Raw genomic sequence first — 11,168 nt, 5'->3', positions numbered from 1 at the left:
ATGGTTACCAGTTTCTGGTTCCAGGCACCTCAGAGGTATAAGGATAACATGTGCAAAAGGCTTGCTCTCTTTCCTTTGTCTCCAGGGGCTCATCTTCATGGTAATGTCGTGACCAGCGCTGAACAACCATTGGGAAAGTGTGCTGCAGATATAGGAGCGGCCACATGCACACCTCACTAAGAACCTGTCGAATGTTTAGTTTTGTAGTTGTGTAACTTGGGGAGAGTTAACAAAGCACCTGCTGAGTTTGAAGTGTTGCTAAATGCTTAGTGTCATGGTTTTTGCAACTTACGGTGGCTTAGATGAGTACTTGTATGACTTAGGTGTTAGCTGGAGTGTTTTACTGTTTGTAAGTAAATGATTAATATGCTCACGGGTAATCACTGTCTTTTGTTCCACTTACTAATACCAGGTGACAAAATCTGAATCTGAATCTCAGTCTGTGCTGCCTTCTCCACAGATGCGACCTGCCCTCCCAAGTATTTCAAGCACTCTTCTGCTCATTATTCTGACGTAAGTGGATTCTCGCTAAATGGACAGTAAAGTCTTTGTGATACTGTTTAGAAGGGATTAATTTTCTAGGCTTTATTTTCTCTGTCTGCTCTACTCAGGCTCTGCTGACATTGCATTTAATTGCAGGGTATCCTTTATGTCCAGAAGGAGGCCACCCATTTCCACGTGGTCTCCATCATACCACACCATCTTTTCACATTTCATTTCCGAGTGGTTGTAATAGTGACTAGATGTCCTTTCAAAGACCACATAGATCCTAACCCATAGAGGTAAGAATTAAGGCCAGACTGCATTAGAGCTCAAGTTCAGCTCAGGACTCGGAGATGAATGGTGCCAATTCTTCAGTGCAGGCTTCAACGGAGTCCATTCTTCCTCTGCCAAACAGGGAATCCCTGGTGTTATGACTATGAAACGCTTCCCAGTTGCTATCAGGCTGATTTCAGAACTGGACAGATTACAGTGAAGGATTTAACAAGCCTGGCTGTGAACCACCTACAGGAGGCAAATCAGCCTGAATGACAAACAGCTTCAGAAATTGGCCCACAGTCAGAATATTTTTTTAGCAACCCAATTGAAATATTCCTCTGAAGTGACATTTTCAAGTGTGGATCTACTTTTAATTCAAATTGTAAGATGCCTTCAGTGGATGAATGTAAGTCCTTGATAGTAAGTGAATTGGAAGTGTAGATAACTGAAGGGGTGAGAAGGATTGGTTTTACGCCAAACATCCTTCAACATTTTTCCCAATATTGAATGTTGTTTTTCATACCAGATTGCTGTCTTTCAACAGATATCTAAGCCTAGACAAAATGAATATGAGTTCTGGGCCAAGACTTGGGCTGGAACTTGGAAGAATACCATGTTATATAATTTCTATTGTGATGATGTAAACTGAAAATGTCATATCAACTTAGGAGATTGGCATAAGTTATTCCTGTATTCATCTTGAAAAATGTGTGGGAAAAGGGAACTGAGGAAACTACTAAATGTAATTAGAAATGTTTCACTGTTTGGGACCATGTTTTGTGTTAACCATGAAATCGCAGACTGTTAGTATTGGCAATGCAGCATTATTGTGATGTTTTCATTGAGACTATGCTAAAGAGCGCTGTTGTGACTAGTTTCACGGCTAAAAATGAGTTGAGATGGGATTCTTTCACCATCATATCAAATCGTGCAGGAATAGTTGGTCTTGTGATATGATGGGTGACATAGCCCGCCCCATTCCAAGTCATTCTCAATTGAGAGGTATGTGGAGAAACCTCCACCTATGAATTAGAACAACAAACTTTGCAAATATACAGCAAGATTAAAGATGAATTAACATTTCAACTCAGCTCCTCAATATACATTTTTTTTAGAAACATGTAGTGACAAGGAAAGTCCATTCACGCCACCCAATTTGACCTTCCAATGTTGCTTTCCAGCAGTCAAATAACACATTGTTGAGAAGGGTGAAAGAAAGAGCGAGAGTAAGAAAGAGAGAGAGAGAGAGAGAGAGAGAGAGAGAGAGAGAGAGAGAGAGAGAGAGAGAGAGGGGGAGGAAGAGAGAGGTGGTAGAGAGAGAGAAAGAGAGAGGGAGGGAGAGAGAAGGAGAGAGAGGGAGGGAGAGAGAGAGAAAAAGAAAGAGAGAGAGGGAAAGAAAGAGGGAGGGAGAGAGAGAGAAAGAAGGAGAGAGAAGAGAGAGAGGGAGAGAGGGAGAGAAAGAGAGAAGGAGAAAGGAGAGTGAGAGGGAAGAGGGAGAGGAGGTATAGAGAGAGAGAGAGAGAGAGAGAGAGATCACTTAAGGTAAAGGCCAATAAAGGAAGTGAGGTGTAACTGGATCAGTCATTGTTGGACTGGACAGTATTAGACTGGGCAGGCTTTGGCTCAAGTGGCTTCGGCAAGAATGGGTAGATGCTCTAAGTAAGTCTCTAGTAAGTTTTTTTTCTCTCTGTTTATTAATACAAAGCTAGTGCTGTGAGAATGGATCCAGGATTTGTGGTATGTTTTTTTGAGATCTGGACAGTCTGGGAGACCTCCAGTCACCCTGATAATAAGATCTGCACAAAGTGCATCGAGCTGCAGCTTCTTAGAGACCATGTTATGAAACTGGAACTGCAATTTGATGACCTTCGGCTTACATGGAAGAAAGAGGAGGTGATAGACAGGAGCTAGAGAGAGCTAGTCTCTGTTAAGTTTCAGGAGGCAGGTACCTGAGTGACTATCAGGAGAGGGAAAGGGAGCATGCAGGCAATGCAAAACACCACTGTGTGGCTGCTCCCCTTAGTAGTAAGTATACTGCTTTGGATACTGTTGTGGGGTTTGGGGGGGTGCATTATACTGGGGGAAACAGCCAAGACCAGGTCTGTATGTCACTGAGTCTGGCTCTGTGGATCAGAAGGGAAGTAGGGGAGAGAAGAGGACTGAAGAAGTGAGAGGGAATTTCATAGTTAGAGGAGCAGGTTCCGTGAATATGAAAGAGACACTCAAATGGTATATTGCCTCCCAGATGCTAGGGTCAAGGATGTTTCAGATCAGATCCAGAGCATCCTAAAGGGGAAGAGTGAGCAGCTGCAAATCACGATACATATTGATACTAACAACATAGGTCGGAAGAAGTGTTATATTTGAAGGCATGCAGTATTCGGGATAAGGTACACGATCTTGCAGCAGAGACTGGCAGGTATGACATTGTGGACATCGCTGAGTCATGGCTGAAAGAAGATTATAGTTGGGAGCTTAATATCTAACAATACACATTGTATTGAAAGGACAGGCAGGTAGGCAGAGGGGTGGGGTTGTTCTGGTGGTAAAAAAAATGAAATCAAATCCTTAGAAAGAGGTGACATGGGATCAGAAGATGCAGAATCTTTGTAGGTAGAGTTAAGAAACTACAAGAGTAAAAAGACCCTGATGGGAGGTATATACAGACCTCCAAACAGTAGCCAAGGTGTGAGACACAGACTACAATGGGAGATAGAAAAGGCATATAATAAAGGCAATGTTAAGACAGTCAGGGGGATCTTAATATGCAGGTAGATGAGAAAATCAGGTTGGTGCTGGTTCCCAAGAGAAGGAATTTATAGAATTTCTAGAACAGCTTGTGGTTTTATATATATATATATACATACACATATCTTTGAGTGCTATATGTGTTATGTGACGTGTGCTGTTGGTACTGTGTCACTGTGTTTTGCGTCTTGGCTCTGGAGGGACCCTCTTTCACTTGGCTGTATTCATGTGCATGGTTGAACGGCAATTAAACTTGATCTTGATCGGTATTAAAGTGGAGTAAAGGGAACTACACAGGCATGAGAGAGGAGCTGGTCAAAGTTGATTGGAGGGAGACACTAGCACTGATGACAGCAGAACAATAATGCTGGTTTCTGGGGGCAATTTGAAAGGTACAGCATAGATAAATCCCAAAGATGAAATATTGTAAAAGGAGGATTGCACAATTGCGACTGGCAAGCGATGTGAAAGACAGCATGAAAGGAAAAGAGAGGGCAAAAAGCCTTCTTTACCACCTTATCTACCAGTGCCACCACTTTCCATGAATTATGGACCTGTATTCCCAGATCCCTTTGTTCTACTTCACTCCTTGGGGCGCTACTATTCACTGTACAAGAGCTACCCTGGTTGGTTCTATTGAAGAGCAACACCTTGTACTTGTTTGAATTAAATTCCATCTGCCATTTTTAAGCTGATTTTTCCAGCTGGTCCAGATCCTGCTGCAAGCTCTGATAGTCTCCTCACTGTCCTTTACACCCCTATCCTGGTGTTATCTGCAAATTTGCTGATCCAGTTAACCACATTATTATTCAGATCATTGATATAGATGACCAACAACAATGGACCCAACACCGATCCTTGCGGCACACCACTAGTCACAGGCCTCCAGTCAGAGAGGCAGTCATCTAATACCACTCTCTGATTTCTCTCACAAAGCTGATATGTAATCCAATTTAATAATTCATCTTGAAATCCTAGCATTGAACCTTCTTGGGAGGAGAAGATGGCGGCACATTGCAGCGTGCGCGGCCTCTCCGGTAAGTGATATCTGTGTTTCTTAAGTAGGATGCCGTGCACAATTCTGATTTGATGGAGACAGACATGTGAAGCACAGGGGAACATCTGGAGAAACTTCTGAAATGCCCGCTTTGCTGCCGCTACTACTGTGTGATCTGAAATCTCCGGAGGGGAAGGCCCCGAATCCTCGGCTTTGCCTGCTGCTTGGCGGCCGGGGCTGGGGTCGAAGTGCTCGGCAGAGATGGTGCTCGGTGCTTGGTGTCGGAGGGCTGGTCGGAGGCTCGAAGTTTTTGGGCGGACTCAGAGTCGGACTGTGGTCGGGTGCTTCCAGGGTGCTGCATCGGCAAGTTTGTGGTGCTGGAGGTTCATGGCAGGGAGAGTTTTCTTCCTTCTACTATCTGCGTGAGATGATGGGGCTATCGGGACTTGAGACTTTTTTTTTTAGCATGCCCATGGTCTGCTCTTCATCAAATTACGGTATTGCTTTGCACTGTTGTAACTATATGTTATAATTATGTGGTTTTTATCAGTTTTTTAGTCTTGGTCTGTCTTGTGTTTCTGTGATATCATACTGGTGGAACATTGTATCATTTCTTAATGCGTGCATTACTAAATGACAATAAACAAGGACTGCGCGTCCTCATAATCTAATCTAATCTAATCTTGACCAATCTCCCTTGTGGGACCTTGTCAAATGACTTGCTAAGATCCATGTAGACAAATCCACTGCCTTGCCTTCATCCACTTTCCTGGTAACTTCTTCAAAGAACTCTATAAGATTAGTTAGACAAAACCAACCATGCATAAAGCTATGCTGACTTTCCCTAATCAGTCCATGTTTCTCCAAATACTCATATATCCGGTTCCATAGAATACCTCCCAATAACTTTTCACAACTGATGTCAGACTCACCAGACTAAATTTCTTGGTTTAGTTTTAGAGTCTTTCTTTAACAGTAGAAAAACATTAGCTATCCTCCAATCCTCTGGTACCTCACCTGCCGCTAAGGAAGATTTAAATATCTCTGCTAGGGCACCTGCAATTTTTGCACTAACCTCCCAGAGGGTCAGGAGGAACACTGTTTCACGTCAATCTTCACTGTCTTCACTACTAGAAGACACTAGCAGTATGCCAGAAATTCTAAAGTGTCAGGAGGCAGAAGTGAGTGTAGTTGCTAAGTAGAAGGTGCATGGGGAGCCATAAGGTCTGAAGGTAGGTAAGTCACCACGATCAGATAGACTACACTCCAGAAGGACATAGCTGAAGAGATTGTGAAGGCATTAGTAGCGGTCATTCAAGAATCAATAGACACTGGAATGGCTCTGGAGGACTGGAACATTGCAAATGTCACTCCACTCTTTATGAAGGATGGGAGGCAGAAGAAAGCATTTATAGGCTAGTTGGCCTGACTTCAGTGGTTGGAAAGATTCTCGTGTCCATTATTAAGGATGAAGTTTTGGGGTACTTGGAAGCACCTGATAAAATAGGCCAAAGTCAGCTTTGTTTAGTTAAAGGGAAATCTTGCCTGACAAGTCTGTTGGAATGCTTTGAGGAAATAACAAGCAGGACAGACAAAGGAGAGTCATTGAATGTTGTTTACTTGGATGTTCAGAAGGCCTTTGACAAGGTGCCACACATGAGGCTACTTATCAAGATAAGAGGTCATGGTATTACAAGAAAGAAGCATTCATAGATAGAAGATTGGCTCACTGATAGGAAGCAAAGTGTGGGAATAAAGGGGGCTTTTTCTGATTGGCTGCGGTTCATTATTGGTGATCCGCAGGGGTCGGTGTTGGCCAAGAGGTAATGTTGCAGCTATATAGGACCTTGGTCAGACCCCACTTGGTGCACCGTGCTTAATTCTGGTCACCTCACTGCAGGAAGGACATGGAAACCATAGAAAGGATGCAGAGGAGATCTACAAGGATGCTGTCTGGATTGGGGAGCATGCTTTATGAGAATAGGTTGAGTGAACTCAGCCTTTTCTCCTTGAAGCGACGGAGGATGACAGGTGACCTGATAGAGGTGTACAAGATAATGAGAGGCATTGTTCATGTGGATAGTCAGAGGCTTTCTCCTAGGGCTGGAATGGCTAGCACGAGAGGGCACAGTTTTAAGGTGCTTGGAAGTAAGTACAGAGGAGATGTCGGGGGTAAGTTTTTTACACAGAGAGCGGTGAGTGCGTGGAATGGGCTGCCAGCGGCGGTGGTGGAGGCGGAAACGATAGGGTCTTTTAAGAGACTCCTAGGTGGATAATGGAGCTTAGAAAAATTGAGAGCTATGGGTAAGCCTAGGTAGTTCTAAGGTTAGGACATGTTTGGCACAGCTTTGTGGGCCGAAGGGCCTGTATTGTGCTGTTGGTTTTCTATGTTTCTATGTTTCTATGAATGAAAGGGTTGTGTTTGATGGCTTAAGCCTGTACCTGCTGGAGTTTAGAAGAATGGAGGGGGTGGGGGAGTGTGGGATCTCATCAAAACCTATTGAATATTGTTAAACCCAAACAGAGAGTGGATATGGAGAGGATGTTTCCTGTAGTGGGGGAGCCATGATCGGCTGTGAAGGTCAAGTCGTTGGCTATATTTAAAGGAGTTGATAGGTTGATTAGTAAGAGCATCAAAGATTATGGTGAAAGGCAGGAGAATGGAGCTAAGAGGGATAATAAATAAGCCATGATCAAATGGCAGAGTATACTTGATGGACCAAATGGCCTAATTCTGCTCCTATGTCTTATGCTCAAACAGGAGGGGATAGCCCTGGGAGTCATCAGCCTTCTTTCTAATCCTATGAATTAGCATGGACTCATGACAAAGATATGTCCTCCTGATTAGCACCTACTATTGGAGAATAGAACATAGAAGTATATCAATTAACAAGCTCTTCGGCCCTGCATGTCCATGCTGACAATAATATTGATTTAAATTAATCCCATAAGCCTGTATACAGTCCATCTGTTTCTGTTCATTCACGTGTCTGCTTAAGTGGTTCAAACTTTGCTATCTGTTTGTATCATCTCTCCTGTTAGCATGTTCCAGGCACAGATTGTTCACTTTGTAAGAACTTGCCTTGCAAGCCACCTTTAAACTTTCCCCCTCTCATCTTAAACCTATGGCTTCTAATATTTTACATTACCTCCTTGGGGAAAAATGCTCTTACTATCTACTCTGTCTATGCCTCTCATTATTTAATAGACTTCTATTGGGCTTCCCCTTAGCTTCCCAACGCTCTGGAGAAAATAATCTAAGATTATACAATCTCTCTTTTTAGCTGATATATTCCAGTCCAGCAACATACTGGTGAATCTCTTCTGCACCCATTCCAAAGCTTCCGTATCTTTCCTATAGTGTTTCACAAAGTGATCCAAATGTACCCTGACCAAAGTTTATACAGTTGCAGCATGAATTCTTGAATTTTATACTCAGCATCCTGACTGATGAAGACAAGCCTTTCCCACCTTATCTACTTGTATTGGCACTTTCTGGGGCTTGTACCCCAAGGTCCCTTCATACATAAGGGTCCTGACATTCATTGTATACTTTTTTCTTGCATTTGATCTGCCACAATGGAACATTTCACACCTGTCAGATTAAACTCCATCCGCCAGTCCTACACTTAGATTTCCAACTGCGCTAAAGCTTCCTGTAGCCTTTAACCTTCATTGCTATCAGCTTCTCCACCAATTTTCCTTATTTGACCAATCAGTGGTCCCTTATGTTCAACAACATTAAAAGTGCTAAAGGCTCAGATTGTACCCGGAGTGCAGCCTCCGCTCTCAGATTCCTGAATGGTCCATGAACCCATGAACACTACCTCATTATTTGTACAACTTATTTTTTATACTTCCTATTGTAACATTTAGTAATTATTTTTGTCTTGTACTGCAAAACAAGTTTCATAACATATGTTAGTGATAACAAACCTGATTCTGGGTGTAAGACTTCAAAGTCCATCACCAAGAGTGACTTGGTAGTAACACCAGTGACTGCGCTCTTCAAGTCCTTAAGGACATGGCTTCCCTACTGGGTCTACAGCAGTTGCGAATGAACTAACAAAAGGGACAAATCTACCTGACATTGTCCTCACTAGAAGGCTCCTAGCCCATGAGTAGTATCAGCAGAAGTGGCCACTCCACAGCTGTTGCAGTGACAAACTTCTGTCTTTACAATAGATTAAAGATTAGCTTTATTTGTCACAAGCACATCAAACCATACAGTGTAATGCATCATTTTGTGCAATGACCAACTCAGTCTGAGGATTGTGCTGGGGTCAAGCCCACAAGTGTCACCAGCCTTCACGTACATCCACAACTCACTAACCCTAACCTGTGTGTCTTTGGAATGTAGCAGGAAAGTGGAGCATCCAGAAGCAGCCCACATGGTGGTGAAGAGAACATACAATCCCCTTACAGACAATGGTGGGAATTGAACCCTAATCGATGATCAAGGATGCTGTGAAGTGATTGTGCTAACCACTAAGCTATCGTGCTGCCCGGGATACCCTCATCCTACAACACACATAAAAGTTGCTGGTGAACGCAGCAGGCCAGGCAGCATCTATAGGAGGAGGTACAATCGACGTTTCGGGCCGAGACCCTTCGTCAGGACTAACTGAAAGAAGAGCTAGTAAGAGATTTGAAAGTGGGAGGGGCAGGGGGAGATCCGAAATGATAGGAGAAGACAGGAGGGGGGGGGATGGAGCCAGGAGCAGGACAGGTGATTGGCAAAAGGGATAGGACAGGATCATGGGATAGGAGGCCCAGGGAGAAGGAAAAGGGGGAGGGGGGGGAAACCAGAGGATGGGCAAGGGGTATAGTCAGAGGGACAGAGGGAGAAAAAGGAGAGAGAGAAAAAGAATGCGTGTATATAAATAAATAACGGATGGGGTACGAGGGGGAGGTGGGGCATTAGCGGTGACATTAAAATTGTCCTAAATGTGTAACTCAGAACACATATGGTAGCTCAAATCTGGGCATTCATAAGACACTCTATTCATTACCAACAGTAGGAATGTGCATTACCGCAATCTGTAGCCTCATGGCACGTTACTATATCTACCATTACCATAAACCAGGCAGTCAGCCCTGGTTCAATCAGAAAATAATATTCAGAGCAGCACCAGGTACACCAAAAATCAAGGTGAAAATCTGATGAAGATATAACACCGAACTACATGAATGCTGAATAGTAAAATCACACCCAGTAAGAAGGACTCAGCTTTGCGGTACAGTTGAGAATACTGGTGAGCAATTAAAAGGGAGGAGCATACCTTCATCGTTGATGACTGCAGGGTCCAGTGAAGGAGTTCTAAAAGCAAGGATGAAATATGCATGATCACGTTCAGCTGGAAGTGTCAGATTAATGAGCCATTTTGGCTTCCTCCTGGCATAGTCCTCAGACAGTCTGATCCATTCCACGTTGAATATGATACCATTTGAGAGCACTGGGTACAACATAGGCTTTGGGACCAGGCAATTTTAGTGTTTCTGTAGTGTCGAGATGATCACATTCACCTAACACACAAAAGGTCCCCGGTTTGAAACCAGCCAGAAAAGTTCAGAGAATATTTTTGGGTGGAACAATAGTGTAGCAGTTAGCGTAACACCATTACAGCACCGGTGACCAGAGATAAATTTTGATGTCTGCAAAGAGTTTGTATCTTCTCCCCGTGACTATGTGCATTTCTTTTGTGTGCTCCGGTTTCCTCCCACATTCTAAACGACATACGGATTAGTAGGTTAATTGGGCTTGTTGGGCTGGAAGGGCCTATTTTCTTGCTGTATCCTTAAATAAAACAAATTAAATTCATTGTGGCTGTAGTATTGAAGACCTACACTTCAGGAGGAGGCATGTCTCTAGTCAAGCTGTTCAAGTAATGTTATGATGTTATGTTGTATCTACTCAGCAATATGCTCGCTTAACAAAAAAACAGTGGATATCCTATCCTATTAGAATCTAATCAGCTTTCAATCAAACATCATCATCAGAAGATTTTATCAACATGCAATTATATAGAAGGCGCTCAACAATGGTCCTTGTGTACAAAACCCACTGCAATTAATCTCAACTGGGCTGCATTAACTCACCTCCTTAACCAGCAACTTCATCGTCAAGAAAATTTACCAGTTCAAACACCATTCCCTCTCATTTTTTTCACAGCTGCATGGACAAACCATTGCACTGAGCAGGAAATTTTTACAAGGCCTGAAAACTGCATTTTAAATGGCATTGGCATTCAGTGGGCCGGTAATTTATTAAAGATGAGCTGATTTCCATTCTGTGTTTAGTGTTACAATTTGTAACCGTGTTGAAATTGAAACAATGACAATGTAAATACATTGATACTGTAAAATATTTCAAGGTAACGGTTTTGGTACATTTATAATTTAGAAAATTTATGGATTATATTTATTAATACATAATTAACTACAGGATATTTCACAATTACATTAATATAGATTTCAAAATTATATTAATATAATTTCAAAATTATATTAACAATATACAAAAGAAAATTCCAGCTGCATGGCAATGAAGGCTATGTGCATGGGAACATTTCAGTTACTGTGTGGCTGCGCACCCGTACATCTTAGAGGGAACAGTGGTTTCAGACATTTGGGATCCACACTATCTGAAAGTTTATCTCCTGGT

This window comes from Mobula birostris, chromosome 6 (assembly GCF_030028105.1).
Source record: "Mobula birostris isolate sMobBir1 chromosome 6, sMobBir1.hap1, whole genome shotgun sequence".
Lineage (NCBI taxonomy): Eukaryota > Metazoa > Chordata > Chondrichthyes > Myliobatiformes > Myliobatidae > Mobula > Mobula birostris.
This window is presented reverse-complemented; position numbering follows the sequence as displayed.